The following is a 21,932-nucleotide window of genomic DNA, read 5'->3' on the forward strand; positions in this document are numbered from 1 at the left end:
AGATATGTTGAAACTATGTGTAAAATATAAATGTAAAAAGAATAGTGGCCTGGAAATCCACAATTTTCATTTGTTAACTATTGTGCACTAGTCTATTGTCTGTTCATACTAACAGGCTTATACTCTGTTATTATGGAATTTCAGCCCTCAAATCATAATTTCAGTGCTTATTAAAATAAACAAATTGAGTCATATCAATTATTGTTGAAAATAAATTTTCTCCTACATTATATCTCTTATCAAGAGAATATGAAATTAGATTTCCATGAAAAAGCCCTTGTGTGTGTATGTTAAGTCACTTCAGTCATGTCCACTTCTTTGTGACCTATGGACTATAGTCCACCAGACTCCTTTGTCCATGGGATTCTCCAGGCAAAAATACTGGAGTGTGTTGCCTTGCCCACCTCCAGAGGACCTCCTGACCCAGGAATCGAACCCATGTCTCTTTGTCTATCTGCATTAGCAAGTGGGTTATTTACCACTAGCACCACTTGGGAAACCCAAAAAGGTCGTTACCTAAACTCTAACCTGGCTCTGATCAATAAAAGAACTATTAAATCTTATGTGGAAATATTAAATTCTTGAACTCCTAGGGAAATAATGGAGTAATAGTATCCATTTTTTTTCAATGCAAATATACAAAAAGTGTTTAGATCATTACAGTTACTCTCCTCAAGCAGGAATTAAATATTCAAGATAATGATTAATTATTTTGAGCAAAAAAAGCGAATGAATTTTAACCCTGCAGAGGAAAAAACATGAGTTTAGATCCCTGGAGATCCACATTGACTTTGGAAAAGGAACTTTAAAGCCCAAATATATAGGTTTAGATTCATTGGATTATCTCTAAAGTGAAGAGCACAGCCTCTACATTAACTTATCACCCAGGTGGCAGTGATCTGAAAATCTGCTGAGATAATAAAACCATCCATGTGGTTCAAATTTGGAAAAGAGTATATCTAGCTATATATTGTCACCCTGCTTATTAAACTTCTATGTAGTGTACATCATGCAAAATGCCAGGCTGGATGACTCACAGGATGGAATCAAGACTGCCAAGAGAAATATCAATAACTTCAGATATGCACATGACACCACCCTTATGGCAGAAAACAAAGAGGAACTAAAGATATAAACAGCCTTTTTTTTTTTTCCTTAAAAATTTTTTTTTATTTTATTGGAATAGAGTTGATTAACAGTGTTGTGGTAGTTTCAGGTATAACACAAAGTGACTCAGTTATGCATGTACATGTATATACTTCCAGTCAAGTTCTTTTCCTATTTAGGTTGTCACTAAAGAGAGCAAAGTCTCCTGTGTTAACAGTAGCAGTAAATTGTCACTAAATTAAACAAAGTTCCCCATGCTAACAGTAGGTCCTTGTTGGTTATCCATTTTTTAAATTAAATTTATTTATTTTAATTGGAGGTTAATTACTTTACAAAATTGTATTGGTTTTTGCCATACATCAACATGAATCCACCACGGGTCGTGATGAGGATGAAAGAGAAGAGTAAAAAAGCTGATTTAAAATTCAACATTCAAAACACTAAGTTCATGGCAGCCAATCCCACCACTTCATGGCAAGTAAATGGGGAAATAAAGGAAACAGTGACAGATTTTATTTCCTTGTGCTCCAAAAATAACTGCAAGCAATGACTGCAGCCATGGAATTAAAAGACACAAGCTCCTTGGAAGAAAAGCAATGACAAATCTAGACAGCATATTAAAAAGCAGAGACATTACTTTGCCTACAAAGATCCATATAGTCAAAGCTATGGTTTTTCCAGTAGTCATGTATAGATGTGAAAGACAGACAATAAAAAAGATTGAGTCTCGTAGAATTGATCGTTTCAAACTGTGGTGATGGAGAAAATGCTTGAGAGTCCCTTGGACTGCAAGGAGATCAAGCCAGTCAATTCTAAAGGAAATCAATCCTGAATATTCACTGAAAGTGTTGCAGTGAAAAGGAAAAAAGCGGAATGAGTTTTTCTTTCTTCATTTCCTGAGAACAAAGAATAGAAAGAGAACAGTGAGCAGGCCTGAACATTTTTTTTTTTCTTTAATGCCTCCTAACTCTGAAGGCAACTGTTCACTTTTGAACAGTGTAACTGTTCACTTTTCTGCCCTCTTACATGGCAGAAGCCATGGCAGAAGCTAGACTTTGCACCTAATTTCCTTTGTTGTGGTGGTGGTGGTGGTTGTTCAGTCACCCAGTTCTGTCTGACTCTTTTCAACTCCCTGTGAAGGACTGGGAAGCCTGACATGTCGCAGTCCACAGGGTTGCATAGAGTCGGACATGACCTAGTGAGTTACCAGCAACAATATGCTCGTACAGCACAACTAGTGCTGAAATACATAATACAATGAGATTTCTAAATATAGCTAAATTAAGCCAACAGAAGCCAGCAAATCTCAGCAAATTTCTCCTAGACATTGAGAAAGTTAAACTAGCAAAATACAAGGAAGCCCTGGGTTATGGACAAGGAATTCAATAAGAAGGCATATTGTCTCCTCAAAGATTATCTGTAACATCAAAAAAACAGAAGGTATGACCTTCACTAATACCGGAGTCTAGCCCCGGTTGGATCCAGGGATTCCCTTAGGATGACGGCGTCGGTGATTAAGGGATAGCAAAGGCTGAGAGATTTATCAGATGCTCAATAATAACTGGTTTACACGGGAAATCAATAAAGTTCATGACACCAAACTTGCTCTGACCATGGAGGCCGCAGGCGCCCTCTCGAATAGCAGAAGGTGCCCCACCTTAGGCACCTTCTCAAGTGGGTCTTAGAAGCCCAGGCAAATAAGTGGTCGCAGAGGACCCCCGCGCTCCAAATTATTTTGGCATGAAGGAAGAACAGAAGAGAAAAGGAGGAAAAGGAAACAAGAAAGAATGACACAGGGAGACCAAGCTTCGGTGAGCAAGGCCCGTAGCTTAATTTTCAACAGGGGCTTTTATACCATAAGTTCTGCATAGAGGATTAATAGGGGGTGTGAAATCATGCAGAGTCAGCAGTCTTTGATCCTTATTGAAACCAGGGTTTCTTTCCTGCAAATTTATCGTATACAAATGGTTTAGGTGATTTACATCATCTTCTGGCCAGAAGGCCTAGTAACATTTTATGACTCTTGACAAAGGTTTGCCAACTGTAAGACTTATTTTCTCTAAGAGTAATTATTTTAAGGCTTGGCGCCATCCTCCGAAGGTGTTAGATAAAGTTGCATTCCTATAGGGCAGAGGTGCAGTGGGTTTACAACAAAGGAAAGAATTTATCACCTTAAGGGTCTAAAGTTGCTAACATCAAGGCCACTACTTATTTTTCCTACATGCCAACTATATTAATTAATACACATTCAAGGATACAATACAGGGGATGTGGAAACTTGGCAGAAAGCATTGGCTCATCAATGAAATCTTTTACTAGTTTTATTCTGACAGTTTCTAAGTCTCTGAGAGGCTCTAAGCTATTTGAATATCTTAAGCTTCCCATGCCTCTCGAGGCTGGGAGACTGTAAACAATCATATGCATAGCTGTAGGAGTCCGGGTAAACTTGTCAGGCATGTTAGAGAGCTATCTGAGGGGTTTGTATTTAAACACTCCTAATGCCCAGGAATTTTATAAACTGGAGCTGTAAGTTAACTCTTTATCAGAGAGAGCGAGATGGTGGTGGGGGACAGACCCCAGTAAAGTCAGAGGTGAGAGCCCAAAGCAGTATAGTAGGCAGACTCTGGTTTTGGGGGGTAGATGCTCAAGAATATCCAGGGGGACTCCTGAGGCTCGATCCTGCTTTTGCGTATGCTGAGCCTCCTTCCTCATGACCTTTGCCATGGGTGGAGTTCCTCACACCGGCTCCCGGCACACTAATATTTCTAAGAAAGATGTTCAACATTTGTTTATTTTATACCTTACTATCTTTCACATTTTTCATGATAAACCTCAATGGTCCAGACTGGAATGTTTTTGACTTTCATTTCTCGACCTGTATTCAAGGCATCGCCTCCTACAGACTTCCTTCCCTGTATCCCTCCCTAGCCCTCTCTGTAGAACCCTCATGTGCACCTGTCACTTTCTATAGTTAGTTATCATGCAATAACAAATCATCCCCAAATCAGTGGTTTAAAACTTGAGTTTCTGGACCAACTGGGTGTTTCTGCCAGTTTGAGCAGACATCAGTTGATCTTGGCTGGGTTTGTTCATAGGATTGTCATTATGAATGACTGGGTCTTGCATTCTAGTTAGACCTCATTCACAACTCTAACAGTTTAATTACTATTACCTTAAATAATTGAGCTTTCTTCCAGATGGTGCTTTATCTGATCTCATGTAAGAACATTGAACTCCAAGGAAGAGAATGGAAACATGCAAGGCTCCAGAGTCAGGCTCAATATCCCTTCTACCACATTCTATTCACTGAACTAGTCACATGACCAGCCAAGACTCAGGGAGACAAATAGAATTATTTATTGATGGAAGGAATTAAAGAACACATTGCAGTGACTGTGGATAGAAGGAGGATCAGTTGTTTTTGCTATCTACCTTCCATAAACACGACACTTTCCTGTAAATCCAAATATTGTATTTTACAATTCCCTGTCTATTTTAGTCTTAGTATGTTAGTGGATCCCAGGTAGTAAGTGATCATAGTGCTGCTTTTCAAATTAGATTTTAATGAGCTATAGTTTAATAAATCCCCCAAAAAACAATAAAGCACAAAATTTTACAAGGAAAAAATTTACAATGACTCTAACTTTGGTCAATAATGATATATAAATAAATAACATAGGTGTTATTCACTTGAATTTTAAACTGAAATTTGATTCATAACTAAAGTGCTATGGAAACTTTTCATAAAAAGAAATAAAACCTTTTAATTATCAGTACTCATAATGTTTCAAGTTGCAGTTTAAATATTAGTTTTACTGTTCTTTCTTTTTTTATATAGTTTCATGAAAGTCAGGTCATTTTAATGTTTTGACAAATTTCTTAGCTAACAATATAGATTTATTACCAAGAAGCTCCATTTTCAACATTTGTTCCAGTTTTAAATACCTTGACCTTTTCTAAAAGAACTTCCGTAAAAGCCCAGTTTAAAAAACAAAAACAAACAAACAAACAAACAAAAACCCCACTATATATTTATTTTCTTATTGAGGTAAAAAACACATAACATCAAGTTAGCATTTTGACCATTTATAAATGTATGGTTCAATACTGTTAAGTATAATCACACTGTGAAACAAATCTCCAGTACTTTATGCTTTTCACATTTGAAACTCTACTCCCATTAAACAACAACTGCCCTTTTCTCCCTTTCCCCAGGCCCTGATAACCATTCTACTTTCTTTTTCCATGAATTTGAATTTTTTAGATACCTCATATAAGTAGAATTATACAGTAGCTGTGGTTTTGTTTACTTCACTTAGTATAATGCCCTCAAGGTTTCTTTACACTGTGCTTGTGACAGGATTTCCTTTTTAGCCTGAATAATAGTCCACTGTATGCATTTACCACATTTTGTTTATGTATTAGTTTGTTAGCAAATGTATGGGTTGTTTCCACCTCTGGGAAAATTGAATACCTCTACTGTTTTTAGAGAGTCAATTCCTCAATTCAGTTCAGTCCCTCAGTAGTGTCGAATTCTTTACAACTCCATTAACTGCAGCATGCCAGGCTTCCCTGTCCATCGCCAACTTCCAGAGCTTGCTCAAACTCATGTCCATAGAGTCAGTGATGCCATCCAACAGTCTCCATTCCTAGACAGGTTAATAAGAAGTCCAGGGTCCCCCAAGGAGGAGAAGGGGGTCGGGGACTCTCAAGGAGGAGATAGGAGTCTGGAATTATCAAGGAGAGAAAATGATACACTTTTTTTTCCTACAGTCCTTAAGAAGGATTATGACTTCCAAGGTGGCTCAGATGATAAAGCATCTGCCTGCAATGAGGGAGACCAGGGTTCAATTCCAGGATCAGGAAGATCCACTGGAGAAGGAAATGGCAATCCACTCCAGCACTCTTGCCTGGAAAATCCCATGGAGAGAGGAGCCTGATAGGCTACAGTCTATGGGGTCGCAAAGAGTCAGACACGACTGAGCGACTTCACTTCTTTCACTTTAGTAAGGATTCAGTTCAGTTCACTTCAGTCCTCAGTCGTGTCCGACTCTTTGTGACCCCATGAATCACAGCACGCCAGGCCTCCCTGTCCATCACCAACTCCCAGAGTTCACTCAGACTCACGTCCATCGAGTTAATGATGCCATCTAGCCATCTGATCCTCTGTTGTTCCCTTTTCCTTCCACCCCCAATCCCTCCTGGCATCAGAGTCTTTTCCAAAGAGTCAACTCTTTGCATGAGGTGGCCAAAGTACTGGAGTTTCAGCTTTAGTATCATTCCTTCCAAAGAAATCCCAGGGCTCATCTCCTTCAGAATGGACTGGTTGGATCTGCTTGCAGTCCAAGGGACTCGCAAGACTCTTCTCCAACACCACACTTCAAAAGCATCAATTCTTTGGCACTCAGCCTTCTTCACAGTCCAACTCTCACATCCATACATGACCACAGGAAAAACCATAGCCTTGACTAGATGAACCTTTGTTGGCAAAGTAATGTCTCTGCTTTTGAATATGCTATCTAGGTTGGTAAGAACTTTCCTTCCAAGGAGTAAGCGTCTTTTAATTTCATGGCTGCAGTCACCATCTGCAGTGATTTTGGAGCCCAAAAAAATAAAGTCTGACACTGTTTCCACTGTTTCCCCATCTATTTCCCATGAAGTGATGGGACCAGATGCCATGATCTTCTTTTTCTGAATGTTGAGCTTTAAGCCAACTTTTTCACTCTCCTCTTTCACCTTCATCAAGAGGCTTTTCAGTTCCTCTTCACTTTCTGCCATAAGGGTGGTGTCATCTGCATATCTGAGGTTACTGATATTTCTTCCTGCAATCTTGATTCCAGTTTGTGCTTCTTCCAGTCCAGCGTTTCTCATGATGTACTCTGCATATAAGTTAAATAAACAGGGTGACAATATACAGCCTTGACGTACTCCTTTTTCTATTTGGAACCAGTCTGTTGTTCCATGTCCAGTTCTAACTGTTGCTTCCTGACCTGCATACAGATTTCTCAAGAGGCAGGTCAGGTGGTCTGGTATTCCCATCTCTTTCAGAATTTTCCACAGTTTATTGTGATCTACACAGTCAAAGGCTTTGGTATAATCAATAAAGCATAAAGAGATGTTTTTCTGGAACTCTCTTGCTTTTTCCATGATCCAGCTGATGTTGGCAATTTGATCTTTGGTTCCTCTGCCTTTTCTAAAACCAGCTTGAACATCAGGAAGTTCAAGGTTCATGTATTGCTGAAGCCTGGCTTGGAGAATTTTGAGCATTACTTTACTAGCATGTGAGATGAGTGCAATTGTGTGGTAGTTTGAGCACTCTTTGGCATTGCCTTTCTTTGGGAGTGGAATGAAAACTGACCTTTTCCAGTCCTGTGGCCACTGCTGAGTTTTCCAGATTTGCTGGCATATTGAGTGCAACACTTTCATAGCATCATCTTTCAGGATTTGAAATAGCTCAACTGGAATTCCATCACTTCCACTAGCTTTGTTTGTAGTGATGCTTTCTAAGGCCCACTTGACTGCACATTCCAGGATGTCTGGCTCTAGGTCAGTGATCACACCATCGTGATTATCTGGGTCGTGAAGATCTTTTTTGTACAGTTCTTCTGTGTATTCTTGCCATCTCTTCTTAATATCTTCTGCTTCTGTTAGGTCCATACCATTTCTGTCCTTTATTGAGCCCATCTTTGCCTGAAATGTTCCTTTGGTATCTCTAATTTTCTTGAAGAGATCCCTAGTCTTTCCCATTCTTTTGTTTTCCTCTATTTCTTTGCCTTGATCGCTGAGGAAGGTTTTCTTATTTCTTCTTGCTATTCTTTGGAACTCTGCATTCAGATGTTTATATCTTTCCTTTTCTCCTTTGCTTTTCATTTCTCTTCTTTTCACAGCTCTTTGTAAGGCCTCCTCAGACAGCCATTTTGCTTTTTTGCATTTCTTTTCGATGGGGATGGTCTTGATCCCTGTCTCCTGTACAATGTCATGAACCTTATTCCATAGTTCATCAGGCACTCTATCTATCAGATCTAGGCCCTTAAATCTATTTTTATACAACAACAAAGTATCCTGCTTGAAGACAGTTTCTCCTTCCTGAAAACCTTTTGACTAATCCTGTTATCTTACAATGTATATTATGGGAGTGGGTCTGGTAAAATCTTTCTATTATTAAGTTATAATCCTGTTATCTTAAAATATAAACTGTGGGAGTCTCTTATTTTTCTATTGTTAAGTTCTAATCCTGTTATCTTAAAATATAAACTGTGGGAGTCTCTTAAGATCTTTAAAACCTTGAGACATTCTTTTGATTTATTGTAATGATCTATTGAAAAGTATATTACTCCCATGCTTAGACTAGCGGGGGGCATTCTCCACCCCACTTCTGACGTCTATTTCAGAAGCTTTCTCTGTCCCTTTTTATATTTTAATAAAACTCTGATACACAAAAGCTCTTGAGTGATCAATTCTTTTCCCTGGGCCCGAAGCTACATCTTCTTTGGAGATCACAAATCTGCAAATATCTCTTGTAGAGATTCTTTTGGATATCTGCCCAGAAGTATAACTGCTAGATCGTTTGGTAGTCCTTTTTTTTTGAGAACACTTTATACTCTTTTCCCCAGAGGCAATCCCACCATTTTCACAATCCCACCAACAGTGCACAAATGTCATATCTCTTCACACCTTACCAACCCTCATCATTTTCTTATATGTTGAAGAGTAGCCATCCTGATAAGCATCATCTTCCAGCCTTGCCAGGGATTCTTTTCATTTTAAAGGTAAGTAATAATTTGAGAATGACTATATATATCCTATTCCATGGAGCATTTAATTACTCATTTTCACATCCATTGAGATTTTCTAACTTCTTCAGTACATTTATTCTAGTTAGTTCACAGATGACTGTAAGAAAAATTGTTTTGTCGTCTTTTATATATTTATTCATTTTACATCATATATTTTTCATCTTAGTTTATGAGTTTTAAAGCATTCCTTTACCTTATGTTTTCCAGTTTGTTCCAGATATGTTCAACTGAAACCCCTTTAAGCCTGCTCTGTCTTTTTGATAAGCTTCCATCATTTAACCCTGAAGAGGCTAGCAGGGTCTAAGTTTACTCAGGCATGTGTGAGTCCACAGACCTACACTCCTGGCAGCTTGAGGTTGCTGCTGAGTTACAATTCCTGCACCCGCACCTTCTACCTGCGGTAAGTTCCTGCATCCGGGTGAGAGTTCCAGAAGCTTGACCACTTGGCTTTTGGGTCAGAGTCCACGGTTCGTTTTAGATTAAAATCTTTCTGAGGCCTACCCCACCCATGAATTTTGGGCCTTCAGGCCATTAGACCTGCCCGCTGTGTTTTCCTGTAGAATCCTTCACTGACCACCCCTCCCACCCTGCACTGTTTAGATGGACTTTTGAGATCGATTCAAAGACTTTGTGCCTCATTGCTTTTGGCCCACAGGGTCCTGGCTTCTCTCCTGGGCCCTGGGATTCTGCAGACTGTGCTGTCTTCCTGAGAAACCGCCCCACCCCCCCACCACCTTGATAAAAGGCCCAATATCCCCCTGATGTTCAGTCACTAAGTTGTGTCCGACTCTTTGCGACCCCTTGAAACTGCAGCTCGCCAGGCTTCCTTGTCCCCTAAGAATACACTTTTCAGAAGGATGAGATTTAGGACGGAAGAACTCCCAAGAGCAAGTCACCTCCCCTATTCAGGGATCTGGGGCTTTGCAGAAGTGAAGATTCCAAAGGAGGGGTTGGCAAAGCTGCTGACAAGGAAGTGAGGAGGATGCAGAGAAAGAGAGACAGAGGAAGAGTGAGGAGAAATGAAAACATGAGGGGAAAAGATCAGTGAGGCGGCCCATAAACAGAAGGCAAAATAGAGAATGTGGGAGGAATTTGCAAAGAGACACAGTGAAAGGAGGGTTTCCCAGGTAGCTCAGCTGGTAAAGAAACTGCCTGCAATGTGGGAGACCTGCCTTTAATCCCTGGGTTAGGAAGATCCCCTGGAGGAGGGCATGACAACCCACTTCAGTATTCTTGCCTGGAAAATCCCCATGGACAGAGGAGCCTGGTGGGCTACAGCCCATGGGGTCACAAAAAGTTGAACAGGAATGAGTGAGTAAGCACACATATTACTTAAAAAATTATTCAATATACTGAGAAGTTTAATACTGCATCCTCTGCTGAGTTCTACCTACTGTTTCCACATGCAAATCAGTCCCATGGGTTAATCCAGAGTTTCACTGAAAGAAGAGAAATACATTTTGTGTGGAAGTAAAACAAATTGATGCTGCCTTTATGAAAACTTTAAAGAACTCAAGTAAAAATTATGGCATTAACCTGTACAGCTACTGACACTAATCTATAACAAAGGAGGCAAGACTATAAAATGGAGAAACAACTGTCTCTTCAATAAGTGATACTGGGAAAACAACTGAATATAAAAGAATGAAATTAGAACACCACACATAAAAATAAAAACAAAATGGATTAAAGATCTACATGTAAAACTGGATACTATAAAATTCCTAGAAGAAAACATAGGCAGAACAGTCTTTGATATAAATCACAGCCATGTCTTTTTAGATCTGTTTCCTAGAGTAATGGAAATAAAAACAGAAATAAATTAAGGGAACCTAATTAAACTTGCTTTTCCAGAGCAAAGGAAATCATAAGAAAAAGGAAAATCCAACTTAAGGAATAAGAGAAAATATTTGCAAATGTTGTGACAATGTGTGCAACCACCTCATACGCCTCAAAATCAAAAGAAAAAAAAAAACAGTAAAAATATAGGCAGAAGATCTAAATAAATACTTCTCTAAAAAAGACATACAGATGACCAGAACAGGTACATGAATAGATATTCAACACCACTAACTATTAAAGAAATGCAAATCAAGGCTACAATGAGGTATCACCTCACACCAATCAGAATGGCCATCATCAAAAACAATACAAATAATAAATGTGGAGAGGATGTGGGGAAAAAATGAACTCTCCTACACAGTTGGTGGGAATATAAACTGGTGCAATCACTAGGGAAAATAGTATGAAGTTTCCTTAAATAGCTAAAAATAGACCTACCATATGATCCTACATTCTCACTCCTGGGCCTATATGGAAAGAAAACGGTACTTGGAAAAGATGCATACATATACCACAATATTCATCACAACACTGTTTACAGTAAGACCTGGAAGCAACATAAATGTCTGCTGAAAGATGAATGGATAAAGAATAAGTGGTACATATAGACAATGGACTATTACTGACCTATAAAAAAGAATGAAATAGTGTCATTTGTAGCAACATGAATGGACCTGGACATTATCATAGTAAGTGAAGTAAGCAAGATAGATAAAGACAAACATATAATATTGCTTATACATAAAATTTTCTGTAAAAAGTATACAAATAAACTTACTAACATAATAGAAATATACACACACACATAGAAAACAAACACAGTTACCAAAGAGAAAAGAGAGGGAGGGATAAATTGAGTTTTCATTAACATATATACACCACTACAAATAAAATAGATAATTAACAAGGATTACTGTATAGCATTGGGAATGAATGCTATATATTATCTCAATATTTTGAAATAATCTGTAAGGGAAAATGTGTCTTTGCAAGTGGCTCTAGTGAAATAGAACTCTTCTGCCAAGGTAGGAGACATTAATAGAGGTGGGTTCAATCCCTGGATCAGAAACATCCCGTGGAGGAGGGCATGGCAACCCAGTCCAGTATTCTTATCTAGAGAATCCCAGGAACAGAGGAGTGTGGTGGGCTGTAGTCCATATGATAACAAACAGTTGGACGTGACTGAAGCAACTTAGCATGCATGCATAAGGGAAAATAAACATATATAATCTATAAGGGGAAAGAAACAAAAAAGAAAAAATATATGTATAGATCACTTTGCTACACAACTGAAATTATTAATCCACGATCTTTCAATTTAAAAACTAAAAAGTATTCTTTTTTAATATGTTTAAATTTTATTTTTCAAAGAATCACCTTACAAAATAATTATGTACATTACACTTTTAAAGAATAAGTTCTCTTGGAGCATCTTAAGCTTATTTGATAATGACAAAATTCAATTTAAGAATTTTTTTTAAATATGGCTTTTAAATGAATCAAGGTCAGTTCAGTTCAACTGCTCAGTCGTGTCTAACTCTTTGCAACCCCATAGACTGCAACACACCAGACTTCCCTGCCCAACACCAACTCCTAGAGCTTGCTCAAACTCATGTCCATCACATTGGTGATACCATCCAACCACTTCATTCTCTGTTGTCCCCTTCTCGTCCTGCCTTCAATCTTTCCCAGCATCAGGGTCTTTTGCAATGAGTCAGTTCTTTGCATCACGTGACCAAAGTATTGCAGTTTCAGCTTCAGCATCAGTCTTTCCAATGAATATTCAGGACTGATTCCCTTTAGGATGGAATGGTTGGATCTCCTTGCAGTCCAAGGGACTCTCAAGAGTCTTCTCCAACACCACAGTTCAAAAGCATCAATTCTTTGGCGCTCAGCTTTCTTCACAGTCCAACTCTCACATCCATACATGACTATTGGAAAAAAACATAGCTTTGACTAGATGGACGCTTGTTGGGAAAGTAATGTCTCTGCTTTTTGATGTGCTGTCTAGGTTGGTCATAGCTTTTCTTCCAAGGAGCAAGTGTTTTTTTAACTTCATGGCTGCAGTCAACATCTGCAGTGATTTTGGGACCCCAAAAAATAAAATCTCTCACTGTTTCAATAGTTCCCCCATCTTGTCATGAAGTGATGGTACCAGATGCCATGATCTTAGTTTTCTGAATGTTGAGTTTTAAGCCAACTTTTTCACTCTCCTCTTTCACTTTCATCAAGAGGATCTTTAGTTTTTCACTTTCTGCCGTAAGTGTGGTCTCATCTGCGTATCTGAGGTTATTGATATTTCTCCCAGTAGTCTTGATTCCAGCTTGTGTTTCATCCAACCTGGCATTTCGCATGATTTACTCTGCATATAAGTTAAATAAGTAGGGTGACAATATACAGTCTTGACGTACTCCTTTCCTGATTTGGAACCAGTCTGTTGCTGCATATCCAGTTCCAACTGTTGCTTCTTGACCTGCATACAGATTGCTCAGGAGGCAGGTCAGGTGGTCTGGTATTCCCATCTCTTTCAGAATTTTCCACAGTTTGTTGTGATCCACACAGTCAAAGGCTTTGGCACAGTCAATGAAACAAAAGTAGATGTATTTCTGGAACTTTTTGCTTTTTCTATGATCCAATGGATGTTGGCAATTTGATCTCTGGTTCCTCTGGCCTTTCTAAATCCAGCCTTAACATCTGGAAGTTCGCAGTTCAAATACTGTTGAAGCCTAGCTTGGAGAATTTTGAACATTACTTTGCTAGTGTGTGAGATGAGTGCAATTGTGTGGCAGTTTGAGCATTCTTTGGCATTGCCTTTCTTTGGGAGTGGAATGAAAACTGACCTTTTCCAGTCCTGTGGTCACTGCTGAGTTTTCCAAATTTTCTGGCATATTGAGTGCAGCACTTTCATAGCATCATCTTTCAGGATTTGAAATAGCTCAACTGGAATTCCTGCACCTCCACTATCTTTGTTCATATGTATTTAACAAACACAGTACTCTAAAAATTTATGTTCTATAATACAACCAAATCCCTTCATTCATTTTCTTCTAACATGCTATTAGAGAAATTAAATTTTGCTATTTTATGTTTCTCACACAAAAATGTTTCATACTGAATAACAGAAAGGTAAATCTAGATGTATATTAGTAATATGGAAAGTATTTCTAAACTCAGGTTAGCTAAAGTGATCTAACAAATTGAATATTAGAGATCAGTTCTTAAACTAGAAGAGTCAAAATAGCTTTTGTTAAATGTTCATTTTATGCTTTCAATTTATTATTTCAATAAACAGTATTACTTCTCTGAAGCAGAAAATATCTTTCTAGATACATCTCTGAAGGTTTATTTAAATTACTGGTTCCTCAGATTATTAAAAATAAAAATAAAAGATAGGTTCAACAAGGGGCAATTGAAGTATGGAGCACAGCTATTCCCTTGCTTAAAATGATCCTTTCATTTGCTGAGGGCTTCACGTATTAGGTTGGTAAAACAAAGTAATTGCAGTTTCAGGTCATGAATTTTAAATCTTTATAATGACGCTCAAACACATGTTTATTAATCAAAATAGGAACCATTACAATCAACACATCTTTAGCAATGAGAAACAAGTTTGTGTATTCCTGTAGCATAAAAATTCACCCTTTGAAATTTGACAAAATCTTGGAAAGCATTTTCTGCCTCCTACTGGTTGTGGAAACATTTTCCCTGCAAAAAGTTATCTAGATGCTTGAAGAAGTGGTAGTTGGTTGGCGAGCGGTCAGGTGAATATGGCGGATGAAGCAAAACTTCATAGCCCAATTCATTCAATTTTTGAAATGGTTGTGTGACCTGCAGTCCAGCGTTGTTGTGGAGAATTGGGCCCATTCTGTTGAAAAGCTGTGGTTTTCATCTGCATCTCATTGATTTGCTGAGCATACTTCTCAGATGTAACAATTTCGCCAGGATTCAGAAAGCTGTAGTGGATCTGATAGGCAGCAGACCGCCAAACAGCGACATGACCTTTTTTGGTACAAGTTTGAGTTTGGCTTTGGGAAGTACTTTGGAGCTTCTTCTCAGTCCAATCACTGAATTGGTCATTGCTGGTGGCCGTATATAATCCACTTTTTGTCACATGTTACAATCTGATCAAGAAATCATTCATTGTTGTTTGTTGCATAGAATAAGAGAAGTTAACACTTCAAAACAACAATATTTTGAATTTCGGTCAGCTCATGAGGCACCCATTTACCAAGCTTTTTCACCTTTCCAGTTTGCTTCAAATGCCAAATGATCATAGAATGGGTGACATTGAGTTCTTCAGCAACTTCTCGGGTAGTTGTAAGAGGATCAGCTTTGATGATTCTCTCAATTCGTCATTGTCAATTTCCACTGGCTGGCCACCATGTTCTCCTTCTTCAAGACTCTTGTCTCCTTTGCAGAATATCTTGAACTACCACTTCATTGTATGTTCATTAGCAGTTCCTGGGCCAAATGTGTTGTTGATGCTGCAAGTTGTGTCTGTGTTTTATGACTCATTTTGAACTCGAATTAAAAAATTTCTCAAATGTGCTTTTTGTCTAAAATCATTTCCTTAATCTAAAATAAATATAAAATACACAGCAAGTAATGTCATTAGCAAAAAAATATTAAGTGAGAAATGTGCATTAAAATATTGTATAACATAACCACATTTATTTGAGTATATTCAAATATCAAGCAGCAAAGTTCATCAATGCAAAACCACAAATACTTTTGCAACAACCTAATAGATGAATATACGACTGCAATAACTGATGCATACAACAATCTTATGCAAAGAGCAAGTAAAAATGAATTTTTTTGTTGTTGAGCTAAAGGGGAAATTTATAATTGTCTTGATGATGTAAGAGTAAGAAAGAATTACCAATAGCAATGTGATCCTGAGGGTCAGCACATCTAATAAATATACCACCATTTCTAGTAAATGTGTGTCTGAGAAAGAAAGTTGTAGGATAGGAGAAATATCACAAATGAAAAGGTCAACGACATTTGAATCACAGAAATCCAGGTGAAGACCCAAAATCACTGGGGGAAAAATGACCAGGAAGCCAGTTGCCCAAGAACTGAGCACCAGCTGATGACAGATGGTGCTGCTCATGATGGATGTATAATGCAAAGGCTTGCAAATGTCAACAGGTCATAGGACTAGTCCCCAGAAGGAAAAATTCTGTAACTTCCAAGAATATGTAGAAAAACAACTGAGACATACAACCAATATAACAAATCATATTTTCTCTGGTTACAGTGGTGATTAGGAATCTAGGGGTGCAAGCACTTGTGAATGAAATTTCCAGGAAAGAGAAATTATGGAGGAAGATATACATTAGGGTCTTGAGATGGGACTCCAACAGAGTGAGGGCAATGATGGTTAAGTCTCCAGTCACATTCAACATATAATTTAGAAGCAGAAACAAAAAAAAACTACTATCCATAATGGAGAATTATCTGTTAGTCACAGAAGAATAAATTCTATGTGTCTTGTTGTATGGTTCATCATTTACCTTTGATGATTTCAAACAACTTCTGGTAATAAAAAGGTATAAAAATAAGAAAATACATGAGTAGTTTTATATTTAATATATGACATATTAAAAAATCAATGTGCACAATATACCAATTTGCATGAGGTTGAAGATATGTTCTAAAACTGTGTTGCAAAAACTATTATAAAGTCAACTCAGTTTTGGAAATTGATCCATAACAGTTTTTTTCACCCTCATTTACAAACTTCCAGTCATATATAAAAATTTGTCCATTGTTAAATAAATTAGATAAACCCTTGGTTCAGGCTTCAAAAATAATTCATTAATCTTTAATTATTCACTTCATCAAAATAAAATTATGCCAGATCGTGAATTAAGACCTAATAGTTAAATTCTGAAATTTTAAATTTCATATTAAAGTGACATTTGATTCCAGCCCCATTATAGCCTCTAACACAAACTATTGATGAAGATGTAGAAAATGACAATAACAGAAAAAGAGAGTGTTAGTGTGTAAAAGCACAGCAAAATAAATAGTACTTGAATATAGGAAAAACTGTAACTGAATATAAAGCAGATATGACCACATTTTGGAGAAGGCAATGGCATCCCACTCCAGTACTCTAGCCTGGAAAATCCCATGGATGGAGGAGCCTGGTAGGCTGCAGTCCATAAGGTCGCTAAGAGTTGGACATGACTGAGTGACTTCACTTTCACTTTTCACTTTCATGCATTGGAGAAGGAAATGGCAATCCACTCCAGTGTTCTTGCCTGGAGAGTCCCAGGGATTGGGGAGCCTGGTGGGCTGCCATCTATGGGGTCGCACAGATTCGGACACGACTGAAGCAACTTCACAGCAGCAGCAGCAGCATAACCACATTTACAAAAAATATAATAATATATTTAGGACTTGAGCATTTTGCCACATGTAATTGACACCATGAGAATAAAAAACACAGAAAAGGCCATCACAATCTCCACCCAGTTACAGATAGCCAGAGTCTAACACCACTTGCTAGATGCAGCTCTGTGGTGGTGAAAAAATTACTGTTTTCTTGTCACATGCTTTTCTTGTCACATGCTTACATCCTTACGTCCCCAGTAAGCACTCATACACCTAATTGTGTGTGTGTTTGTATATGTGCTCATGTCTGACTCTTTGTGATCCCATGGACTGTAGCCCACCATGCTTGTCTGTCCATGAGATTTTTCAAGCAAAAATACTGGAGTGGGTTGTCATTTCCTCCTCCAGGGAATCTTCCTAACCCCGTCTCCTACATCTCTTACATTGACAGGCAGATTCTGTACCACTGGGAAGCCCATACCTAATCAGTAACTATTAATCAAAGTAAATACTAGTATACTACTATATCAAATACTAGTATTGATGTGTGTGATGATTTGGATGGGACAAATGTATTTGTAATTGTAGGTTTTCAGAAACTCCAGTAGCCCAGGATGAAAAGAGTGTGACTAATGGAGCAGAAGCATAGCAATGGGGGAACTTGTTAGGCACTCAGCAGTTTCCAACTCAGTGCAACCCCATGGACTGTATGTAGCCCACCAGACTCCTCTGTCCATGGAATTCTCCGGGCAAGAATACTGGAGTTGGTAACCATTCCATTCTCTGGGGAATCTTCCCAACCCAGGGATCAAACTCTGGTCTCCTGAATTACAAGCAGATTCTTTACCATCTAAGCCACCAGGGAAGCCCAGAGCCTGTTAAAAGTTAGAATTTGGACTTAAGAACTTCCCTGGTTGTACCATGATTAGGAATTCACCTGCCAATGTAAGGGACACTGGTTTGATCCTTTGCCAGGAAGATTCCACATGCCACAGAGTAACTAAGCCTGGGTGCCACAACCACTGAATCTGTGTTCTAGAGCTTGTGAGCAACAAATGCTGAGCCTGTGCACTGCAAGTACTGAAGCCTGCACGGCCTAGAGCCTGTATGCATCAACTACTGAGCCCATGTGCTGCAACTGTTGAAGCCCATGGGCCTACAGCCTATGCTCTGCAACAAGAAAGCCACCACAATGTGAAGCCTATGAACTTCAAGGAACAGTATCCCCATTTGCCACAACTAGAGAAAGCCCACGCACAGCAATAAAGATCCAACACAACCAAGCTGATGCACATACAACCCAACTATGGATCTTAAGAGGAAGAACTCATTAATGGCTACTGAGATGAAGAATAATCCATTTTTAAGATTAGAATTTTAACAGGCTTTTATTTTTTCAAATGAATTTTTAAAGACTATTCAAGATAATAAATTGAAGCTATTGCATCACTAACATAGTTCAAAAATGTGAGCAGACCAAAATATTTCTGAAAAGGAAAATTTATGTAAACATTGCAAATTAGTAGATTATTTTCTGTCATATATAACACATATATGTCAACATACCAAGATAATTTTTTGTTTATTTTTTCCAATATGTGAATTATCACTAGGAGAAGAGCATACGGGTACCTACCACAAACTACTCCTACTTATATTTCTGAAACAACTCTATTCAATATTAAGGAAAAAATTAGTATTTCTGTATAATATTATGATTTAGAAATAAATATTTTCTTCAGCGGATTTAAGGATGTAAATGCATGCATGCTAAGTCACTTCAGTAGTGTCCGACTCTTTGCGACCCTATGGACCATAGCCCAACAGGCAACTCTGTGGGATTCTCCAGACAAGAATACTGGAGTGGGTTGTCATGCCTTCCTCCAAGGGATCTTCCTGACCTAGGGATCCAACCCACGTCTCTTATGTCTCCTGCATTGGCAGGTGGGTTCTTTACCACTAGCACCATCTGGGATGTGCACCTACATTTAAACATTTTGAAGTATTACTAATTATTATAATGCCCATTGTGTGTTGAACATTTACTATGCATGAATTACTGTGTTAATTGTGTTTATAATATTTAATCATCATATAAAGCAAGGTACACATAATTATGAACTTTTCTTTTTTACTTTTGAAAAAAAATTGAGGCTTAGAGACATTATTTTTCTTGCTCACGCTATGACAAAGTTCAGAGTTTATGGAGACAGAGCTGTAATAAGATCTAACTGTAGCTTGTTAACTGTTATGCAGTACTTCCAACTAAGTAAATAAATCATTAGATAATATGTAGATGAGAGCCGCCTAGCTAGCCAGATATTGAATGCCTCAAACTATACCTAGGATCCAAACGCTCAACATTTTTTGAGTAAATAAATATATGATTGAAATATTGATATATTTATACCATACATGCAAAAACTTCGTCAAGAAATTATCTCATTCATAAGAATACCTTTTATTTTTTTATTATTATTATTCTTTTTAATTTACAATATTGTATTGGTTTTGTCATACATAGACATGCATCTGCCACGGGTGTACACGTGTTCCCAATCCTGAACCTCCTCCCACCTCCCTCCCCATACCATCCCTCTGGGTCATCCCAATGCACAAGCCCCCAGCTTCCTGTATCCTGCATCGAACCTGGACTGGCGATTCATTTCTTATATGATATTATACATGTTTTAATGCCATAAGAATACCTTTTAAATAAAATTTTATTTTTCAACCATACCATTGTTTTATATGCATTAAACTTAAAGTAACATAAACAATAAAATTGAACATAAATAAAATCAAAAGAAATGACAGTATTTCAGAGTGAATAAAAAATCACAAAGGTAAAAAGCAAAAAAACAAAAATAATGTAGTGTGTAACTTAAAATCTTCACATTCTTATCATTAACTCTCTGTAAAAGGATTACAAATACATTTGTAACTGCATTTAGTTTGGATGTTATCATTGGTGGTATTGACTGAGTAATTCTAATTTCTTTTTGCGTGGATTTTAGCATTGGTCAAACTTATATTAATATTGAGAATATCACTATAGGAAAAACAGAAAGGGAGAATTAAATATGATAGGAAAATAATTCAGTAGAAAAATTAGAGGCAACAGTGTAAAATAATGGTTTCTTAATGTGTTATATTCCAGGTTTGTCTTTTGAAAGATCCAAACATTTTGACAGCATTACTATGCTCTAAGATTAAGAAGAAAATTCCAAAATGACATAGAAGCCTTCTTAAAGGCCAGATTTGTACAAGAGTACTGAAAAGACTATGCCAAAGCCTTTGACTGCGTGGATCACAATAAACTGTGGAAAATTCTGAAAGAGATGGGAATACTAGACCATATGATCTGCCTCTTGAGAAATTTGTATGCAGGTCAGGAAGCAACAGTTAGAACTGGACATGGAACAACAGACTGATTCCAAATAGGAAAAGGAGTACATCAAGGCTGTATATCGTCACCCTGTTTATTTAACTTACATGCAGAGTACATCATGAGAAACGCTGGACTGGAAGAAACACAAGCTGGAATCAAGATTGCCGGGAGAAATATCAATAACCTCAGATATGCAGATGACACCACCCTTATGGCAGAAAGTGAAGAGGAACTCAAAAGCCTCTTGATGAAGGTGAAAGTAGAGACTGAAAAAGTTGGCTTAAAGCTCAACATTCAGAAAATGAAGATCATGGCATCCGGGCCCACCACTTCATGGAAAATAGATGGGGAAACAGTGGAAACAGTGTCAGACTTTATTTTTCTGGGCTCCAAAATCACTGAAGATCGTGACTACAGCCATGAAATTAAAAGATGCTTACTCCTTGGAAGGAAAGTTATGACCAACCTAGATAGCATATTCAAAAGCAGAGACACTACTTTGCCAACAAAGGTTTGTCTAGTCAAGGCTATGGTTTTTCCTGTGGTCATGTATGGATGTGAGAGTTGGACTGTGAAGAAGGCTGAGTGCCGAAGAATTGCTGCTTTTGAACTGTGGTGTTGGAGAAGACTCTTGAGAGTCCCTTGGACTGCAAGGAGATCCAACCAGTCCATTCTGAAGGAGATCAGCCCTGGGATTTCTTTGGAAGGAATGATGCTAGAGCTGAAACTCCAGTACTTTGGCCACCTCATGAGAAGAGTTGATTCATTGGAAAAGACTCTGATGCCAGGAGGGATTGGGGGCAGGAGGAGAAGGGGACGACAGAGGATGAGATGGCTGGATGGCATCACTGACTCGATGGACATGAGTCTGAGTGAACTCCGGGAGTTGGTGATGGACAGGGAGGCCCGGCGTGCTGCGATTCATGGGGTCACAAAGAGTCAGACATGACTGAGCGACTGATCTGATCTGATCTGACTGAAAAGAAAAATTACCATAGAAACAAAGAATCAGAGCATTTTGAGAAAGGATACATAGTGGCACCACTGTAAATATAAATAATGCTATGGATAGAGATGTGAATATGAATGCATCACAAAAAAGGGAAGCTCTATAAAAGAATTGTAATGCCAAATCAGTCACATATAAAAAGGGGGAAAAATTAATAGTCAATGTATCAAAACCTCATGGCACAGGAAACACTTTACACTTGACTTCCATGATACCATGCTCACCAGCTGTTTGTCCCTCCTATTTCACTGCATGTTCTTTCTGCATATTTGTCAATACCTCCTGGTTATTACCTTCTGGATGTTGGATGCAGATATTAAAGTAAATAAAATAATTGGAAGAAAATATAAGTAAGTATATGACATGGTTAGGACTATTAAAGCCTTTCACATAATAATACATTCAGAAACAAACAAACAAAAAAGGTAAATGATTTTACTGT

At 38.0% G+C, this 21,932-nt stretch overlaps 1 pseudogene; it reads right to left on the reverse strand.

Moving 5' to 3' along the window:
- Positions 1–14,039: 14,039 nt before the first annotated feature.
- Positions 14,040–16,260, reverse strand: LOC129641570 (olfactory receptor 6C70-like; annotated as a pseudogene).
- Between the last annotated feature and the right edge of the window lie 5,672 nt (positions 16,261–21,932).

This window comes from Bubalus kerabau, chromosome 1 (assembly GCF_029407905.1).
Source record: "Bubalus kerabau isolate K-KA32 ecotype Philippines breed swamp buffalo chromosome 1, PCC_UOA_SB_1v2, whole genome shotgun sequence".
In the NCBI taxonomy this organism is placed as follows: Eukaryota; Metazoa; Chordata; class Mammalia; order Artiodactyla; family Bovidae; genus Bubalus; species Bubalus kerabau.